This window comes from Alligator mississippiensis, chromosome 1 (genome assembly GCF_030867095.1).
Source record: "Alligator mississippiensis isolate rAllMis1 chromosome 1, rAllMis1, whole genome shotgun sequence".
In the NCBI taxonomy this organism is placed as follows: Eukaryota; Metazoa; Chordata; order Crocodylia; family Alligatoridae; genus Alligator; species Alligator mississippiensis.
The window spans coordinates 417,244,644-417,266,271 of NC_081824.1; positions in this window are offsets into that span (position 1 = coordinate 417,244,644).

The following is a 21,628-nucleotide window of genomic DNA, read 5'->3' on the forward strand; positions in this document are numbered from 1 at the left end:
CTCCTCATAAATCATGTCCCCCAGCCCTCCTCACCATTTTTGTTGTCTTCTGCTGGACTCTCTCCAATTTGTCCACATCCTTTCTGTAGTGGGGGGCCCAAAACTGAACACAGTACTCCAGATGTAGCCTCACCAGTGCTGAATAGAGGGGAATGATCACTTCCCTTGACCTAATGGCAATACACCTACCAATGCAGCCCAGTATACCATTAGCCTTCTTGGCAACAAGGGCACACTGCTGGCTCATATTCAGCTTATTGTCCACTGCAACCCCCAGGTCCTTTTCTGCAGAGATTCTGCTCAGCCAATCAGTCCCCAGCCTGTACCAGTGCATGGGATTGTTCTGTCCTAAGTGCAGGATTTTGCACTTGTCCTTGCTGAACCTCATGAGATTTCTTTTGGCCTAATTCTCCAATTTGTCTAGGTCATTCTGAATCCCAGACCTACCCTTCAGAATATCTACTACTCCCCGTAGCTTGGTGTTATCTGCAGACTTGCTGAGGGTGCACTCTATGCCATCTTCCAGGTCGTTGATGAAGACATTGAACAAAACTGACCCCTGGAGCACTCCACTTGATACTGGCTGCCAACAGGTGCATCCCATCCAGCCCCATGGACTTGCACATGTCCAGCTTTTCTAAGTTGCCCCTAAATGTGCTCTTTCACCACTGATGGCTGCTCACCTCCTCCCCAAACTGTGCTGCCTAGTGCAGTAGTCTGGGAGCTGAACTTGCCTGTGAAGACTGAGGCAAAAAAGGCATTGACCACTTCAGCCTTTTCTGTATCCTCTGTCACAAGTTTGCCTCCCCCATTCAGTAAGGGACCCATACTTTCCCTGATCCTCCTCTTGTTACCAACCGTACTTGTAGGAACCCTTCTTCTTGTTACCTTTCACATCCCTTGCTAGCTGCAACTCCAGTTGCACTTTGGCCTTCCTGACGCAATCCCTGCATGCCCGAGTAATGCTGTTATATTCTTGCCTAGTTATTTATCCAAGTTCCCACTTCTTATAAGCTTCCTTTTTGTGATGTAGTTTACTGAAGAGTTCCCTGCTAAGCCAAGCTGGGCTTCTGCCATACTTGAGCCCTGTGGTCATGGGGCTTAGGCTGGGAGATTCTTATCTCCCATTGCCAGCCCTGCAGTCATAGGACCCAGGCTGGGAGATCCTTATTCTTATAAGCATCTCTCAGCCTGGTCCCCAAGACCATGGGAGTTGGGCTGGGAGATAAGGATCATTCAGTGCTGGCCCCCCAACTGTGGAGCTGGTGCTGGGAGATGAGGATCTCTCAGCCCATGCCCTGCAATCGTGGAGTGGGGGTTGGAAGCTCCCTGCTGCCAGGGTAGGGGGACATTGTCCCTGTCTGGGCTCCAGTGGCAGAGCCTACCTTGCAGCAGGCAGATCCCAAGGGCAAGGAGCAATGTCCCAGCCTTTACCAGGAGACAGCTGTTTCCTGGCCCCTGTGCTAGCATCCAGGGTGAGCCTAGAGCTCTCCCTTGCTGCTGTAGGGGCCTGTTGCAGGGCTGCAGGGAGTGGGAGCAGTTTGTTGCTAGGAGCAGCAAATCTGCTTTCGTGTCTCTGCACACGTAGACGTGTGCTAGGAAGAGTTTACTCTTTCATAGTTTACTCAAGAGTGAAATGCTCCCAGATGATTTGCACGTGTAGATGCACCCTCTGTCATCTTTAGTTGACTAGGAGACACTTTCCCATCCTGGTAAATAATGACAGGATGTCAGTTATTCATATCTATACCACCCCTCAAATGGACTGTTTCAATGTCATATACCAGTACCTGGGCATGAAACTCTCAACTACTAGAGAGCACTTCAGTGTATCTCCTCAGCAACACCGGCTACTTGGAGGACATGAGAGCAATCCTTCACTTTTACATTGACTTATAGATTAGCAACTCAGTTCTAGGTCTCTGTACTTATCTGTATACTCTGGACACAGCATGCGTATAAGTTTAAATAAAGTGCTGAGATAAAGACTGTCATCATCAGCCTTACTCCTCAGGCACAATAGAGCTCTTCACAATCAGATAAAGTGGACCAAACTAAAATGTTCCCCCGACACAAAGCACCTCCTCCCAACCCAAAATAAACAAACAAACATTACAATCCCACAAAACAAATGGTAAAATTAACCAAAACATCCACATTTCCTGGGAAGAAGATGAAGAAAGAAGTAACCATATATCAGTCATGAAGCTTAATGCTCTACTGCAGTGCTTCCCAAATGTTTTCTCAGCATGACCCCACTTATGGACCCATTTCCTCAGCTTGCCCCCCCACCGACCCCATCTGCTGATGTTGCAACCCTCAACACACAGTTTGGGAACCGCTGCTCTACTAGAAACTGTTGAGATACTGTGAAGATGAGTGTAGTACAGGAACCCATGCAAACCTGAATGGTAAAAGAAAACTAGAAAAGCCAGCCTCTTTAAGGCCATGTCTAAACATAAACCTACCATGCCCAGAAGCAGCACTTTCAAGCAGACTGGGTTTAGAGGAAAATCGAAAAGACTACATCCTAAACTCAAAGCAGTGTAGCCACATCCACACAGTGCTGTGGGCAGGTTAAAGAACATGGGAATGAGCTGATTGGCCCTGTCACTCATTGATTTTAATTAGCCCTCCTGAGGCACCATGTGGACCCAGATACCCTGTTTCTGATCTAGGAGGCAGCCTGCATGGAAAAGCATGGCATGTTTTTGGGCACCGCTGCTGGGCACATGAAGTTTACCACAAAGACGAGACCTAAATATTCCCATAATATGTGCATCAAAGGGCTTTACTGAAATGCACATTTGAATTTGAATGACTATTTGTAGAGAGTGTTTTCTACTATTCACTTGGGTCTCTTCATTAGAAAAGCTGCCTACAGCAGATACCTGTGGCAGTTCTGACTGATGCAGAACATGGAGATATTCTTGTAACCCCAAAGGGGAGCAGGAGTATTCAGGGAAAATCAGTCTGATTCTCAACCGGTGGGAATATATTTCCTGAATAAGCAGTTTAAAAATGCCTGAAGTGGCCTTTTAATATACAGCTCCCCCTCTTAAGTTTTGCTGTTTCCTACCCTACTTGTGTATCCAAGAAAGAAAACTGCATCTCAAGCTCTTCCTCTGGCATTGGTATACACAGAAAGTTCCCACTGTTTATGAAAGCTGAGAAGTGTTTCACCTAAAACAAAAAAACCTAATACATTTTAAATATTTCTCAGCTTATGCATGTGTCACCACTGATTGACAGATTTAAAAGACAAAATTGAATAAAGAAGCAGATTTTGCAATGGCAAAATACATAGCTGATGAGCTATCGCCTCTTTTCTTGGGGAATCACTAGGAGCTATTTCATGAAAAGAATCTTGCTGCTGGCTAATGGACCAGCAAATATACACTGAAACTGTTGTATGTTGGCTATTAAACACAGCTGTTAGAGGCACTGCTCATAGCCTTTGACACTAGGGCAACTCAGGAACTTGAGAGAGGAAAATCTGTAAGTCTGGCTTATTCAAGGAAGAAAGAGGTCCATACCACAGCCAACACACATTTGTTTAATACATATTAGCCTAATTTAATGTGCATTATGGACACACTTCTACATGTGCATGCCTTTAATACACATTAAAATGGTGAAATTAGGCTAATCACACCTAAATTTGATACCTGCAAATGCAGGTATCAAATTTAGGTGCAATTAATTAAAACACATTAACTCACATGTAGATGCAATCCCCCCTTAACTTTAGTGCTGGGTCTGTCTAGGCACTAAGGGCACCTAGCAGGGCTGCAGGGACTTGGCACTAAGTTTAGTGCCAAGTTCCTGCACATGTAGACACCTGCCAAAAATCGCTTAATGTGCATTAGCTTAATGTACATTAAATTTAGTTGCACTTAAATGCACATGTAGATGCTCCCCTTCCCTGAATTCTCCCTCTCTCCCTAGTAACTATCTGGCCATGTAATACACATTTTAAAGCACTAGGAAGATTGTTAGTTTATTAATGGGACGATTCTCTCTGAGCTTATGTGTATTCTTCTGAAGCCAGTACTTCAGTCCAAGCTTATCTGAATCCCTCCTTTACCCCCAGGGTAAAGCACATTTTTTTAAGCACATGTTCTAAACTGGGGGGGAGGGCAAGGGCGAACAACCTTTTGGCAGGTGTGTCATACAGGAAGCCCACACCGTCTTTGAGTGCCACTCTGATTTCCGCTACCCCTGCCTGATTGGCTCCTGTACTTTTTCCTTCCTGCCTTCTGTTTTCTACCTGATGTGCTGCTTCATTTTTGCTTTCTACTTCCTGTCCAATCTGCATTCTGCTGCTTTTCCCTCCCTTGTGCTGCCACATATCATCCACAGAGGTGACTTGTGCTGCTTGTGACATGTCAGGGACAGTAGTGGCAGTTCTCAGGTTCCTTCTTGTAGCTCCAGCTCTTGGCCAGTGGGGAAGACAGGTGGCAGACACTGGAAAGAGGTACGTAAATGCTACTGCCACTGTCCCGAAGTGAGTCCAGCTCCCTGCACAACTGTTTGCTTTAGCATGGGGAAGGAACAGGCCAGGAGTAGTTCTGGGGCTCCCTCTATTCCCACATCAGCCAGGGACAGCAATGGAAGGGGGGGCAGGCAGTGGTGGGGGCAAATGGTGGGAAGGCAGGTGTCATGAGGGCTCAGGTACAGGGGAGGAAAGGGGTAGTGCAAAAGGTGGGGGTCATAGAATCATAGAAAATCAGGGTTTGAAGGGACCTCAGCAGGTCATCTAACCCAACCCATTGCTCAAAGCAGGACCATCCCCAACTAGATCATTTCATCCAGGGCTTTGTCAACCTGGGCTTTAAAAACCTCCAAGGATGGAGGTTCTTCTACCTTTAGGTAGCTTTGTTCAGTGTTTCACCATCCTAATGAAAGAGTTTTTCCTAATATCCAACTTAAACCTCCCTTGCTGCAACTTGAAACCATTGCTTCTTGTTCTGTCATCTGCCACCACTGAGAACAAGCCAGCTCCATCCTCTTTGGAACTGTTCAGGTAGTTCAGGTAGTTGTAGGCTGCTATTAAATCCCCCTTCAGTCTTCTCTTCTCTAGACTAAATAAGACCAGTTCCCTCAGCCTCTCCTCAGAAGTCATGTGCCTCAGCCCATGAACCCTTTACATGGTTCTCCACTGGACTCTCTCTGACTTGTCCACATCCTTTCTATAGCGAGGGGCCTAAAACTGGATACAGTACTCCAGATGTGGCCTCACTAGTGCAGAATAGAGCAGAATAATTACTTCCCTTGATATGCTTGCAACGCTTCTTCTAATGCAGTGTGCCATTAACCTTCTTGGCAACAAGGGTGCACCACTGACTCATATCCAACTTATTGTCTACTGTAACCCCCAGGTCCTTTTCTGCAGAGCTGCTACTTAGCCAGTCAGTACATGGGATTCTTCTGTTCTAAGTGCAGGAATTTGTCAGTGCAGCCCAGTATGTCATTAGCCTTCTTTGCAACAAAAGCACGCTGTTGGCTCATATTCAGCTTATTGTCCACTGCAACTCTCAGGCCCTTTTCTGCAGAGATTCTGCCCAGCCAATCAGTCCCCAGCCTGTACTGATGCATGGGATTGTTCTGTCCTAAGTGCAGGATTTTGCACTTGTCCTTGTTGAACCTCATGAGATTTCTTTTGGTCTAATCCTCCAATTTGTCTAGGTCATTCTGAATCCTAGCCCTACCCTGCAGCGTATCTACTACTCCCCCCCCAGCTTGATGTCATCTGTGAGCTTCTCTGAGGGTGCAGTCCATCCCATCTTCCAGATTGTTAATGGACAAAACTGGCCCCAGGACCTACCCCTTGATACTGGCTGCCAGCCTAGACATTGACCAATTGATTGCTACCCATTGAGCCTGATAATCTTCCAACTTTCTATCTACCTTACAGTCCATTCATCCACTCCATGCTTCCTCAACTTGCTTGAAAGAATGCTGTGGGAGATCGCATCAAAAGCCTTGCTAAAGTCAAGGGGTGTAGGTTGTAGCTGTGTTGGTCTAAGGACATAGGCAGACAAGGTTCTTTGGGTGAATCTGATATCTTTTATTAGACCTTGCTAAAGTCAAGGTATATTACATCCACTGCTTTCCCTGCATCCACAGAGCCAGTTATCTCATTATAGAAAGCAATTGGGATGGTCAGGCATGACTTTCCCTTGGTGAATCCATGCTGACCATTTCTAATGAATATTTTCTTCTCAAAGTGCTTAGAAATGGATTCTTCGAGGACCTGCTCCATGATTTTTCCAGGGACTGAGGTGAGGATGACCGGTCTATAGTTCCCTGGATCCTCCTTCTTCCCTTTCTTAAAGATGGGCACAGCACTATATTTGCCATTTTCCAGTTGTCTGGGACTTTCCCTGATCACCAGGTATTCTGGTTTTCCATGATAAAAAATCACAAATTCTCTGATAAAAAATTGCAAATTCTCTGATAAAAATCCCAAAATCCGTGGTTAAAATTAAATGCCCCCCACAGCTCTGCTGGTGTCTCTCATTCCCCACCCCCACAACAGCCTCTGCCTCCCAGCACTGCTGGAGGAGGCCCCCAGCTGCCAGGGCTATAGGGCCAGGGATCCAGGTCCATAGCCCCCTGCCCCCAACAGAAAGCAATGGCTGCTACAGCAGGAGCAGGAGCCAGCTCCCCTCCCCCCCTGCTGCTGCCTGCTGCAGGCTTGGGTGGAGTCAGTTCCCAGTGGCAGTGTGCACTCCTGGGGGTAGGGGGGACCCATGCCCACCAGATCTGTGTGGGGGGTGGAGGTAGGGCGGATATGCACTGCTCCCAGGCACACAGAGGAAGTGTGGCCAGGGTAGCATGGAGCTTGCAGTGAGGCAGCTTTCATGCATGGCCCCTCTGTGTCCTGCCATGCCAGTCTTATACACTGAGCTCTGGAGAGCCTGGGGGAGAATAGCAGGGCAGGGAGCACAGCAGTTGCGACCCAGGGTTTATAGCTGGGTCGGTCACTCTGGCTGGGAGGGGGTTTGCAGCCTACCTACTCCTGACCAGAGTGCTCAGCCGTCTGCAAACCCCATCTCCCAGCTAGAGTGTCCAGCTGGGGAGTGCCCAAGCTGACTGGGGGCTGAGGGAGCGGGGAGGCTTGCAGCCAGTTGGGAGCGGCGGGGGTTTCCATCCAGCTGAGCACTCCGGCTGGGAGCAGGGAGACTGCAAACCCTGTCCTGGCTGGAGTGCCTGGCTGGCTGCAAACCACCCCGTTCCCTCAGCCCCTAGCTAGCTTCTCCCCAGCCCTGCTCCACAACCCCCAAGCCCCACTTACCTCCAGCAAAAAGAGTGAGCCTGAAGCAGGCTCCAGTAAGTGTGAGTGTTGGGCCCTGCCCTTCCCCCCTCCCTCCCCCTCCTGGTAGGGTTGAGGGTTTCCCTGCCCTTTTGCAAACAGCTCTTGTAGGCTGGAACTCAGCTAGCCTGCAGAGCTCTTTGAAAAAGGGGAAAATCTGTGGGCTTCTCTGATAAAAATGGGAAATCTGTGGTTTTCTGTGTTTTTCTGTGAGAAATGGAAAACCAGGATTCCTGCTGATCACTATGAGTTTTCAAAGATAATGGCCAGCAGCTCTGTTATTCCATCAGCCAACTCCCTCAGCACCTTCAGATGTATTGCATCTAGCCCTGTGGACCTGTACACATCCAGCTTTTCAAAGTAGTCCCTAACATGTTCTTTTACCACTGTTGGCTGCTCACCTTCTCCCCAAACTGCTGCTCCATGCAGTAGTCTAGGAGCTGATCTTGCCTGTGAAGACCAAGCATGACCTCATCCCAGCATGCTCATAACACTGCCTGCCCCTCCACTGCTGCTTTCCTGCTGCAGTGGTAGAGAGATTAATTTGAGATGACTTTCCAATAATTAGATTCTATTTATGGACAATCCAACACATTCATATAATTTTCCACATATGGAATCTTAATATTTTTTTTGGGGGGTGGGGGGGGAATCTTAAATTCAATGTTGTCTTTCATTTGGGTAATATGGTACTTAATAATGGCATTTTACATGTTGAGGCTATGATCACTCTCTAATTTTAAAAAAATTCTGCAAGTGAGGAAGATGGATAATATTGTATTACTGAAAAATGTTTTGTTTTTTCCCCTGTGAGGACATATGTAAAGAGTTGGAGGCCTTTATATACAATGTCAAGAAAAACCTACATATTTTGTCCCTAATTAAAACCATTTCCTTGAATCCAGTCTCTAATAACCATCACCTTTTCAAATACTTATGAGTGCTTTATAAATGCATGGGCATGAGTCTTTTTGCAAAGGAATAACAATTACTAATTATTTGAAAAGTACAAAATTGAAGAGTACCTTACACAGCATTCAGAAAATAAAAGAAAAAGAATACAGTTGTTGATTATAGAAAGCTAGAAACAGGCCTAAGCTGTATAGTTTGGTTCTGATATGCAGAGGATGTGAAGCTCTAAGATTTTTATTTCATCTTATTGTAAATGTACCAAGCATCTCTGAAGTTTGGATGTGGAGCTGCATTTCTGGCAGGATTGTGGGAGCTTGGCTCCTGGATCATATTTCTATTTAAATCTTTTTAAAAGAGATTTGTAATTTGTAGTTGAAAGGCAGACTGAAGTCCATGTCTATGGGCTTTTATAAACCTGCTTACTTTTTCAACTCAATTGTGTTCTCATCAGCTGCGTTTACACAAGATGCTTACTGTGTCGTAGCTCATTACTACTGTACAGTAGCATCATGGGGTATGATCCATGAGGCAATGCTACTGCACAGTAGTAATGAGCTACTGTGCACTCAGTGTAACCTGGAAGCAGTGCGGGGATGCTACTGCAGAGTTATAGCACAAGCCAATGAGCCCACCCATGATGCTGTTTGAAAACTGATGCTTACTGGATCCCATTAGAAAGATGCCGACTCACTTATGATTCCCCATTTAAAATTAAATTTTGATACTTACTAGTTCTTACTAGTTCATAGGATCATAGGAAAGTATGGCTAGAAGGAACCTCACAAGGTCATCTAGTCCAGCCTGCTGCTCAAAGTGGGATCATCCCTGACTAAACCATCTGAGCAAAGTGGCTGTCTAACCCAGGGGCGGGCAATTATTTTGGGCAGAGGGCCTCTTACTGAGTTTTGGCAAGCCATTGAGGACTGCATGATAGGCAGCTAGGGGAAGATAAACATTAATTTTCTAAATTTTTTAGGGGCCCCACAGACTGGATAGAATGGCCTGGCGGGCCGCATCTGGCCCCCGGGCTACATTTTGCCCACCCCTGAGCTAAAGAGAGGACTCATTCTCCTGTTTCCTTCCTGGCACCCTGCACCTTCCCTGCAGCTGATCCAGCCCTGGCTCTGGCAGTGGGGAGGGAGGGCAGAGCAGCAGTGGACAGTATAGGAGTAGCGGCTGAACGTTTGCTGCTGTAGCTCAGGATGGAGATGTCACCTCCTTTTTCTGCAACCAAAAATTTAAATGGCTGCTCAACACAGGTGTCACTGGCAAAAAAAGAAAGTGGCATTCCCCCTCCCCTTTTGGCAGCCCTGAACCTCTGGGAGCTGCTTCTGCCCAGGAAAGAGTACTGGTCAGTTATGCTTCTGTCAGAAGCTATTAATGAAAAACAAACTGGTCCCTAGATGTATTTAGTAGGAAACCAAGTATTAAATTACAATTGTTCTGTCTTTCAGATTTTCTCTTTTATCCTCTAATGGGTAGGTTATTGATTCCAAAATTACAACAACATTATGCAGTGCTCAGATGGAGGTGTAACGATAAGATGTAATTGTACTAGTGAGTTTGCAACAAATGATGCCTCTGATAGGAATAAAACAAATGCCTTGTTCAGGCCAGTACATGTACAAGTTTATAGTACTGTGAGAGCTTTTTGTCTCTCTCTGGCATATAGCTACACAGGCTTTGATGTTAGCATTTTGGCTCATTAATAACTGATTTACATTTCCCAGACAGCAAATTGCGATCTGACACTAATTTATAAAAGAGCTGCAAATTGTGAAACTCTCAAGCACAATGAGTCCTTTGTGATTTTAACTCAAGGAGTTTGTGATTAAAATTTTAATATAATCATTGCAGTCTCATGAGCTGCTTTAAAAAAAATCCTTTTTTTTTTTTTCTTTCTTGGGGTTCATGACAGCAGTTGTTCCACTGCGAATTTCAGTGCTATCCTTGGGTTTTCATCTGCTTGGAAACCCAGACAACAGAGGTAGCCCACCAGAGCAAATAAGGAATGGAGCTTAAGAATTCTTAATGTTAGCTGAAGCACAAAGTTCAATGGACAACCTATGCAGTACAATATCATCTCAGTTTACCTCCATGGACCGCAGCCTCGGGCCTCACTCAAAGTACAAAGCACAGGACCAAAGGGATGGGTGCAAGAATAATCTGTCTTCTTTCTACTCACCCTAACATTGGAGCTGCTGGATGTTGGCCAGTCCACTAGAATAAATTCATCAGAGAGGAATTAATCTATGCCAGTTGCCACCAGTTCAAAGGGATCATTTCAAGAGCTGTGCATAAACTAAACTAATCCTTGCAGCTTCCCTTATCTACCAGCCATACCTTCTGGTTAATAGCTGGGAAGGAGGTTGTCTGGGAGTTGATATGATAGTTTTACATTACCAGAGGAGAACTCTTTAGTGGGCAACTTCTCCAGTGGGAACATATGCAGACACAGAAATCCTTTTTAGGCAGTAGAGCACCACAAAGCAGTCATGGTGAAAAGTGGGACAAGTGTTAATTAGAGTGATTATGAGAAGGTGGTTAGGATTTTCTAAAATTGATTCTTAATGTGAAAATATTTGTGGAGTAACTTCTTGTCTGTAGCTTATTCATGCAATTTCTTTTTACTGGAGATTAAAGCTAAGTACAGGCGTTCAAGAAGCCCAAAGCGCTCTAACTTCTGAGCTTTGCTCTAAGCACCCAAGGTTAGGCTGAGAGGAAACAGAACAGATGTTACCCCTTTGGTGGGGCAGGGCTTGTGGAGCCTGCCTGCAGGGGTTAGGCACGGGGGGCTCACATGCCTCCCAGCATGCCCTACAGGGGGGGTCTCACACGCCTCCCAGATCCCTAGGCTGCCGTGCAGGATCCCTAGGCTGCTGAAGACTCCTGAATGAAGCTGAATGGCCAAGCTACCCCTGATTGGCTGCTGGGCACAGGCCACCATGCCCCCAACCCCTGCTGCTGTGACGTGCACATGCCTTCATTTCCCAGCCTTTGTGACTAGGCCAGGGAGACCCAGATCCTGCTGGTTGCCTTGTGTGAGTCACTGGAGGCTGTGGGACATTATGGCTTCCCACCTGCACCTGATGTGGCAGCAGCTCACCATGGCATGCACCCTTATGGTCATGAACCACCAGCCAGCCATCCTGTGCATGGCCACCTAGCCTACCCTGTGCCCTCCAACTGTGTATGTATGTGTCCCAGATGTCTGTATTCCCTGCTCCCTCACTGATATTCGTGGCCCTGGCCCCACACAGTGGCAGACTGTCTAGATCAGTGAAGCCCTGGCTGGCTAGTTCTTCACCTGTGCGAACTGGGTGCCCTCCCTGGATAAGTAGGGCTGGAGGGCTTTAAGTGCCCCTGCCTTGGCACCGGACCATAGGTCTCCAGCCCTAGGCTCCTTTGGCTCTGCATCACTGGCAGCACTGCCCACAACCCAGACAGATGGGGCACTGTCCCACTTCCACGGTCTCTCACAAACTCCCACAGGGGCACATGTTGGTGTGTGGGGAAATGTGGCCTGAGGAAGAGACTTGCCTCACTTTAATCAAATGTTGAAGCTCCTAAACTTTTAGTGTGTTTCTTAAAGAAACACTGTGGGATGTTGCCCGCTCCAGAACTTGGAACCTTCTTCTGAGTTTCCATTGAGAGAGTGGGGAAAGACCCTGGCTGCATTGAGCAGTTATATCATTGATGGGGTAAGGGTGGGAAGATGTAGGGGCTCAGCTTAACAGATACAAAACCTTGGTGGCAGGTCAGGGGGAATGCCACACATGAAACTAATGCCCTTCAGTTTAATTAAATGTTGCAACTGCCAGCTTTTCATAAACTTTTTGGAGTGTTGCTTGCTCCAGAACTTGGACCCACAGAGGCTGCACCACTCCCCTGCAGTGGGACCCAAGCCTAGAGTGGCCTGGCTTGGTAGGTTGGTGGGCTGTACCCCCCACTCCAGTTCTGATTGTCCCGTGCCTTTCTGGGACTGGCTTGGAACCTGTTGGGCAGCTGGTGAGTGCCAGCAGCCAGGGGTAACAATTTGGCCATGGCATTGGGTCTTGGGCAGCCTGGTCCTCCTCCCCTCCTCTGCTGCTGGCCCCTGAAGTGGGTTTGTTGGATGCCATCCTGGCTCCTTGGACCACAGGTTAGTGGCTCCCATGCACCACATCTCCTGTTCTGCCCCTGCCTCCCTCTCCCCCCCCTCCCCCGCCACTCCCTGTCAGTGTGCAGTGTGGAGCATTCCTCCTCAGCCACTATCTAGGTAGGGCTGGCCCCTGTGGGACCTCGGGTTGTGTTGCCCCAGGGAAGAGTCCCTGGGGCAGAGCTTGGCATGATATGTTAGGCTGGGTGTCACCCTTTCCCAACACTCTGGCCCAAGGGGGTTATAGTCTCCCAGCGGGAGGTGGTGATGACGCCACTCAGGCATGTTGTAGCTAGATCCCAAGCAGTTTTTGACCCTCTGCATAAACTTCGTATCCTGTCATTGCAATTCTCTCAGCTCCATAGTGGTATGGGTGGTCCCCCTCAGACAGTGGGTGGCCATCTGGAGACATTGTTCTTGGACCTTCGCAGCACATTCCTGGGCCTGGATGGCTCATTCAAGTGCTGTGGCACTGTGGATACAAGCAGTTGCCAGTCTGTCTCTTCCCACCCTCCACACTGATGGTCCTATTTAGTCCTTATTTTGCTGGTACCATCTCATGCGCTCTGCAGGTGTCAGGCTGGTCATCCTGGATCTAGCATCTTGGCTTCCATGACTGGGTCTCCCACACACAAATGCAGAGTCTGCAGGCAAGGGAGACACTGAGGGACCTATGATGAGTCCCCTGTTCAGACCCTTTCCCCTGCCTGGGACCAGAAGCCATGCAGCTGCTTACAACCAGCATTGACCACACTGTGGGATGCCTGTGTTCCATCTTCCAGCTGGGAAAACCCAGACCCCTGGCTTCCATCTCCCTGCTGTGGGAGCCAGGATGTCTAGGAACCCAAATGTCCAGGCCTGGAGGGGTGAGCCTTCTCCAGTTCTCTGGCAGGAGAAGGAGAGAGTGTGAGGGGGCGGTTTGCTAGGGGGAATTTTTCCCATTCCTGTTGCACCTTACCTGCAGCAATGCTTATACATAGGTGCCCTGTCAAATGGCATTGTGGTTCTGGCACCTGGAGGCACAACAGCAAAAACTCACAGCTGTTCATTATACCTTGGCTGTGGGGCTCCAAAAAGGCTTTCTGTGCCTTTTAGCGTCTGTTTGCATGCCGGTTTGCATTAAGTGGTTCTGTGTCAATGCAGTGGCCTCTCTCAGGAAAGCTACAGGGTGACCAGTTGTCAATTAACCAGATTTATGGTCCTATTCAATGTAACACAGACTGATAAGCCCCCAACAACAGTAGGGGGAAAATGACTCTGGCGCCTCAGCTTCATTCCAGGCCAGTGGCCCCAGGGACTGGAGGGAGGGAGGGTGGAGGGGGCACGCGTTTGAAAGGCACCAGGTCGGCGTGGAGAATCAGTAAATCAGTATCATCACTGTTCCACCTGGACAATCATTGGGGTAAGAGCATGCTGAATATCAGAGTAGGCAAGCACATCCTTCCCCATAAGCATACCCCTAATCTACCAAGGACTCATTTTAGACCATTCCTTCACCTATAAACATCACATTCAGATCAACCGTAAGGTCTCTGCATGGGTAGCTGCCTTAAGATGTTCAGCCAGCATGACACAGGCTGCTAACTTCAAAATGCTCATAAGTACCGCACTTGCCGTGATATATGCCCTAGCAGAATATTGTTGTCCTCTATGGTCCAGGAGCTGTCATGCTAAAAAGCTCCACACTGTACTTAACAGTGCACAGAGACTCATAACAGGTTGCACAATTTACACAGACACAGATGTACTCCCTGCATTGTAGGGATTAGACCAAATGACATAAGAAGACAGACCCTAACCTTTCCCCTGCTGCCAGGTTTCTAGGCCTGTGGAGAGCCTGGTAGGCTGGGTATTGTGGCCCTGTGTGTTGCGCTAAATTTAGATAAGGGATGGGGTGAATGGAAATGAAATGATCAGACAGACTAATCCAATCTGTAATCTATTCCTACAGCATTTTATAGCAACACCAAACAAGTCCCCCATTGGGCACAACCTTGACAGAGAAGTATGGGTCAAGTTGAACACACTGAGATCTGGATATGGAGGCTTCAAAACAACACTATATAAGATGAATGTCTTGAACAGCCCCCTGTGTGAATGCAGTATTGAACAAATAGCACAGCACTTAATTGAAAGCTGCAATCTTTACAAATGCCCAGACAGGGTAGATGGAATCTGCACACTGAGCGATAATACCAGACAGTGGCTCATAGCTGACCAGAAGGAACAAGGAGGGGGGAGAGGTTGGAAACAGGGGTCTGATACCACATCCATCCAGGGTTTTACAGCGCTCTATGTGCCCTGACTGTCTGTTCCATTATGGCTGTGGAGCACTTTCTTCATGCTTACCATACTGTAAGTGTAACTTCTTTACCTAGCCTAAGATTTCAAGGGTGGCTTTTGAGTGCTCCTTCAGGGAAGCTTCATCATCTAATTTCCAGGACTGGTGTGTGCAGAGCAGGAGTGGGCAAGCAATGTGGCAGGGAGCACTGCAGAAGTGGTATAGTCTTATTTAAAGAACTTTGTATGTTACCAGATGAAAGAGTTGGGACTAGAACTGGCTGAATGTGTTGTGCAAAACCATTTTGATAAAAATACAAAATCTCCCCAAAAGTTTTCCTTCAAACTGAAGACTGCAAATATTTGGAATTTGGTTTATCTCCCACTATGGGCAGATCTAGAAGGGAGGTGAGAGGGGTGTGGTACATGCAATGGGGGTCCTCCGGTTGTGTAGTGCAGGCATACTGAGCTTGCTGGGCTTTCTCCCTGCTGGAGTTTCCACAGGTACTGTGAGCTCCCTGAGCTCACCAGCTGATCAGCATGAACTTTGACCACAGCCACTTCTTTAGTACAGCTCCAAAGCCCAAGGAGCGAATGTCATCACTGTTCACTGCCCCTGCTTCCTTCCTACCCTCCACTGCAGAATTCAGCAGCAGGGAAAAGAGGAGACAAGCTGGATCTGTTCTTGTCTCCTGCCTTTCTTTCCATTTTGTATTGCCTTCCTCTCTCTTTCAGGGCCAAAACAGAAAAAAAAAAGAAAGAATGTGGTATAAGAGAGGGGGAAGACTCAAAATGGGAACTTTAAACAGTTTGCTTTTTCATTACAAAAAAGAAAGTCAGAATATTTTAAAGCAGTTGTTAACCATAATTACCATTTTGCTTGCAGCTGTTGCTTGGGGCAACTGCCTGGTGTGCTAGCCAGGTTCTTTAGTACAGGTGTGAGTATGATGTACAAGAGTCAGTGTGTAATTCTGAAGGGTGAGAGGAAATACCGATGACCTGGAGCAGTGCTAAATGTTCAGAGTGAAGTTCCAAAATCTTGAGGTCAAGGGATTTTACATTTAGTTTTGAAATCACAAGCTGTTGTTACCTGTTCTCCTACCAAACAGTGCCAAGTCCTGTAATAGCCACCTTCTCTGGGGCTAATGTAGAATAGCTGCATGTCTGTCTATTCCTGATCATGATGTAATTTACTGGTATATATGGATCTGCAATATAAATATACGATATAAATGACACAAGCTTATGTGTACATTTGTCTAGGCCCTGAGTCCCCTATCATAGCTCTAGTCAGAATATAGACAGGCCAAAAGTGACATATGAAAATGATTTTGGATTTACTGTAAGTTGTACTGTTCTTTTTATATAATTTTCCAAGGGATAACTTAGTTCCTTTAATTTACCCTTTACTTGAGAAGTAGGAGACTTTTTGTTTGCTGTCTGAAAAGAAGCCCATCTAAAATATAGATCTTCAACTGGTGTGAACTGGCAGTGACACTGATTTACACAGAATGGTACTGATTTTTGCCAGCTCATATTTTGGCCCATAAGATTTTCAACTGTTACTACCTGAGGCTGAATTCAAATTGACACAGCATGGGATAACTTGATTGAATACAGATAGTTAGCAGGCTGCCTGGTTTCCTAAATTATTTTAATAACAGAAAGAATGTAATTGGAATGCCAGGCTAAGATCTCTACCTGGAGACAAGCCCAGATTTCATTTAATCTCTGTGTGCCTTTTAAAAAAATAAGCCTTTTGCAAAGCCTTACTTTTTCCCCTCACGTGGTTTGTTGTGGTATAGTCTCCTTGTATACGTATCTTCCCTTCACAACTGAAAAATTCATAGATTCATAGATGTTAGGAAGGGACCTTGGCAGATCATCGAGTCTGACCCCCTTCCCTGGGCAGGAAAGAGCACTGGGGTCAGATGACCCCTGTCAGGTGCACGTCTAGCCTCCTCTTAAAGACTCCCAATGTAGGGGAAAGCACTACCTCCCTTGGAAGCCCAGTCCAGATTTTGGCAACCCTTCCCATAAGGAAGTTCTTCCTGATGTCCAACCTAAATCTGCTCTCTGTCAGTCTGTAGCTGTTGTTCCTAGTTACTCCAAGGGGTGCCCTGGTAAACAGAGCATCTCTTATTCCTTGCTACCCCCAGCTTCCCCCCAGTGAATTTGTAGGTGGCCACAAGATCACCTCTCAACCTTCTCTTGTGGGGGCAGAAGAGATCCAGGGCCCTCAATCTCTCCTTGTGGGGCTTTACCTGGGGGGCCCCTAACCGTACGAGTGACCCTCCTCCGAACCCTCCCGAGGTTGTCCACATCCCTCCTGAAGTGTGATGCCCAAAACTGGACACAGTACTCCAACTGTGGCCTGACCAATGCCACATAAAGGGGAAGTATCCCTGGACCTGTTTGTCATGCACCTGCTAATGCATGATAAGGTGCGGCTAACTTTACTGATTGCTTTGTCATATCAATGACTCATGTTCATCTTGGTGTCAACAGTCACTTTGAGATCCCTTTCCACTGCTGTGCTGCTGAGAAGGTCATCCCCCAGTCTGTAAGCATGCTGGTGATTCCTTCTCCCTAGGTGCAGCACCTTGCACTTGTCCTTATTGAACTTCATCCTATTCTGTTCCTCCCACTTTTCCAACTTCTCCAGATCCACCTGGATTCATTCTCTATTCTCCAATGTGTTAACTTTACCCCATAATTTGCGAATTTGGGATATAATCTGCGAATTTGGACAGAGTGCTTTCCACACCCTCATCTGGTGAAGAATTTGGTGACCAAATTCTGCTGGTGAAGAAAGAACATTGCCTTAAATAATAATCTTAGGCTCATGTATACCACTGCAGTAGCAGGTCTGGAGGAAATTGGGACTAGTATTACCTGCTCATCCCCTAGTCACCAGTCTACTGCCATGCTCCAGACTGGGAATGCTGTCAGTGGGTGCATCAACCTGAGACTTTTTTGTGCAGTTGACTAATTAACTGTGCAGTAAATGTCTTGGCATCTACACGTGCACCCCTATTAGGGTGCACAAAACTAATAAACTTCACAGCCAGCTAGTACTTTTGAATACAAGTACTACCCTGGTATGGAGTTTTTTGTGCATGGCAGTGAATGTGTAAATACTGCCCTGGCTAGGTGGGGCACAGGCTGCTTCAGTGTGGGGCTACCTAGCAGGCAGCCCCTGAATTGAAGCACCCTCATGCCTCAGCCAGCACCTCTGCAGCATGTGGAGCCTGGGTGGAGCAGCCCTGGGCTGGAAGGCTGACCCCTGGGTACCCTGTTAGCCTGAGCTGCTCTGACCTGGCTCCACATGCTGTGCATGATTAAACTCTGGAGCAATAAGCTGTGGAGTTTATTCATGCACATTAATCACACATGTAGATGCACCCAGTGAGAATAAAAGAATGGTAGAGGCAACGATGGGAAAACCTATCAGGTGAGTTAGAAAATCTACTTCTGTGTGTGTGTGTCCAGTTAGTGTCTCAGACATTTCTCAAGAGAGCTGCTGAAAATTGTACAGAGCTCCCTTAACCCAATGGTTTAAAGGAAATGTGTTGGTTTCAAATTGAAACCCTTATGCAGAGGACATACTGCAGTATTCACAAAGCAGCCATATGTGCAGTATTCAGAAGACAGGCTGTGTAGCTGCTTTTATACCAGTGCATGATTTTCTGTACATCAGGTGGAAATCCTCTTGAAACTTGCCTCATGAGTCCAGGGGTGGATGAGGAAAATAGATGCATTGTTAAACATATGCATTCAACTGTGCATGCAAGATGGAATCTTCTCAAAATGGCCAAAGGGTTTTACCCCAAGGATATTGTGACAGCAGAGTCTGCTAATGAAACATAAGGAGTAAATGTAGTTTCTTCAGAATAAGCTCCCATTGGTTGTCCAGTGATCCTAAAGGTAGATTGCTCTTATTTCAGTCCCAGATAACCTTTAAGATGCAGACAGAAGTGTAGCTCCCAGGTCTAACTCATGGCACTTCACATAAAGTGCCATGAGTTAAACTGATCCTCCCAATCTAACAAATGTTAGCTGTTGGATTGGTAGGGTGGGTGATTGAGTTCCAATGTGGAGCTCATTCAGGGACAGAAGCTGCATCTGTGTAGCCTCTTCCCCAAGCTCTGCCCCCTCTCCCAGCTCCCATTCTGTCTTGGGATGGGAGGGGGAAAAGACAGGGGAGGGAGGTCCATTCTGGGCATTTCCCCAGGCACACTGGAGTGGGGAGAAAGGGTGGATTGGAGCCCCCCACCTTGGCGGGGCTTGAATCTAGCCACTTCACCCTCCAGTGCTAGCTGGGCATCCCCCAGAATGAGCTCTCTCTCTTCCCTTTCCCCCTTCCCATTCTGAAAACAGTGCTGGGAGCAGTGCTGAGCTACATCAGTCAAGCCTTGCTTCCACTGCATGCATACAGAAGTTAATGAAGGTGATCTACTTGGGAGTGCCTTCATTTGAACCCTCATGTAGTAAGGGTTCAGATTGTGATGGGCTCGGGCCCATTAAAAGCACTCTGCACCATGCTCTTGTGTTTGGTTATGACTGTAGAGTGCTTTTAGGGGCTAGATCAGGTGAAAATTTTCACGTCTGTCTGCTCCTTCAGTGTGTGTTTCTCCACATGTACTTCAGTGTCCCTAAGACTGATGATCGCCTTAAAATTAGCACACTGAGGAAGCTAAATAAAAAACCCCTGCTGTTTCTTCCCTTGAGAAAGAGTCACATTTTTCCTTAACTTGAAAGAATTTAGGCATTTTGCTTTTATCTGCTCTTGTTGTGTATGAACAAAGCAAGCTGATTACTTGATATCTCTACTCTGATTTTGGGGGTATTTTTTTTATTCCTCTATGAGATTCAGAGGGCAGTAAAAAGGCTCATTGTAATTCAGTAATTATTTTTCCCTGACCAAAAATGCAAGGGCATCCTTTTCTGTGAATGTCATTTTCTCTCTGGGCTCTTGTACTTTTAATTTCCTAGATTTTAAAGCTGGAACAGAGGGTGAATTAGCTAGTGAAATGAGCAGTATGTTAATATTTCTGTGATCCTCTATTATCCCTAAGAACTAATAGAGTTTTTTGAGGATGAAATCAACAAGTAAAACAGCATGAACCTTTATAAATCAATTATAAGAAGAAAAAATGATTTTATATTTCTGTAACTTAATTCAAAGAACTTCAGGAACTTCTAGTGTGGGGAAGCACTTGATTTATATATATATATATATATATATATATATATATATTCTCAGCCTTTAAGCAGGCCAGAGAAACATTCTCAGGCCCTTATCCTGTCAGTTCTTTCTGTCCTGTCTGTCCTTTTATTGGTCTCTCCTTCTTGCATTTTTTCTTACCCTAAGCTTAAGCTCTTGGTGGCAATGGTTGTTACTTTGTCTGATTGATTTCCCTTAATGGTTCTGGGATCCAAATAGCAGAGGCAAAGGGGCTGGGTTAAGCACATGGATGAGGAAGAACCTGTATAAGAGCAATATCCAAATGACATGGGGATTGTCTCCCTCCACCTTCATGTGCATTTAGGCTATAAATAAATGTCACACTTGTCCCAGGAGAGAGCTTTTTTTCTTAGGATCCTACAGATCCTACAGATGTCCATTGTCTTGCTTCAAGCCTGAGGGATAGAATGTACTAACATTTCTTTTCCTGGGACATGGCTGCGTGTGTCTGTAAGGCTACTGTGCTTTTTCCTGGAAGAAGTGACCACAATGTATGTGCTGTGCTGTGCCTGTTTTGATCGGGCTGAAATCCTGGGATAATGAGGTCTGAGTTAAATAAGACCTCTATTTACAGCCTTAGACAAGCTTAGAGCAACAGAGAGATTTCCAGATGCTGCAGAGGTAGATCCATAAATTGCTGATGTGGTTTTCTCTCACCCAGCTGTGGTGTATTCTACCTTCTCTGACTACTTAGTGGACTGTGTCTCAATCCTAGCTTAAGATAGCGTAGCCACAGTAATACATACCATTGTCATCTCCTGTCTGGCCTACAGCAATACAATTCCTGAGCTTAAAGTGCTAGGCATGCTGCCATTGAAAAGGATATAATGGCTTATCTCAGCTTGTCTTAAGTTACCCTAAACACATCTGTCCTGTGCTCTGTCCATTCCGCTGGTTTCCTACAGAGTGCAGCAGACAGGGGAGTCTTAGGTATTAACTGAGAATTTGGAATTCAGTCCAGAGCTATGACAAATCTTGCCACTTTCTGGTATCTGAACCCTGTTTATTTGAATATTTGGATTATATGAACTCCCTAGCTGGTCACAGGAAATGTAAAAAAGCAAATACCTGTGTGTAGTATATACACAGTTATGAGTCCTTTTTGTGTAGGAATGATAATAATATGTTGCTAATGTTTCTGGAGTATTGAGTATGATTTTTGTTTTATGTTCCTCTTTTTTTGTGCTGTTTTATATTATAGAGGTCTCATACTTCTGAACATTTTGCTAATATGGACACAGGATGGTCTTATGATAGTAAAAAATGTGAGGGTCTACTGTACTTCTTTGCCTTTGTATTGTCAAGGAACAGAATGGAGGGGACCCCAATGGGACTAATGTTAATTGCCCCCTTTACTTTTAACTCAGGGAATGCTCAAATACCACAAGGTGGATTTAAATAGAATTAAAAGGGCATGGATATTACTTTTCTTCTTTTTGTAGGCCAGTATGAAGCTTCTAATGTTGCCTGGTGTGAATAGATATGCCAGAAGTTTACACTGATTTGAATTGGGCCACATGCTTGTAAGATGTAAAGCTAATACTGCTTGTACCTTTCATCCCAGCACCTGATCAAGGAGCGCTGACTATTACAGCTTGTTAGCAAAAGGTATCAAAAAAGAAAGATTTTTGGTTGGAAATATGTCTTTTTTTTTTTTTTAGGAAAATTGTGTAAAGTTTCAACATTAACAATGCAATTTTCTCTTAATTCTAAAACTTCCTATGACTCTGGA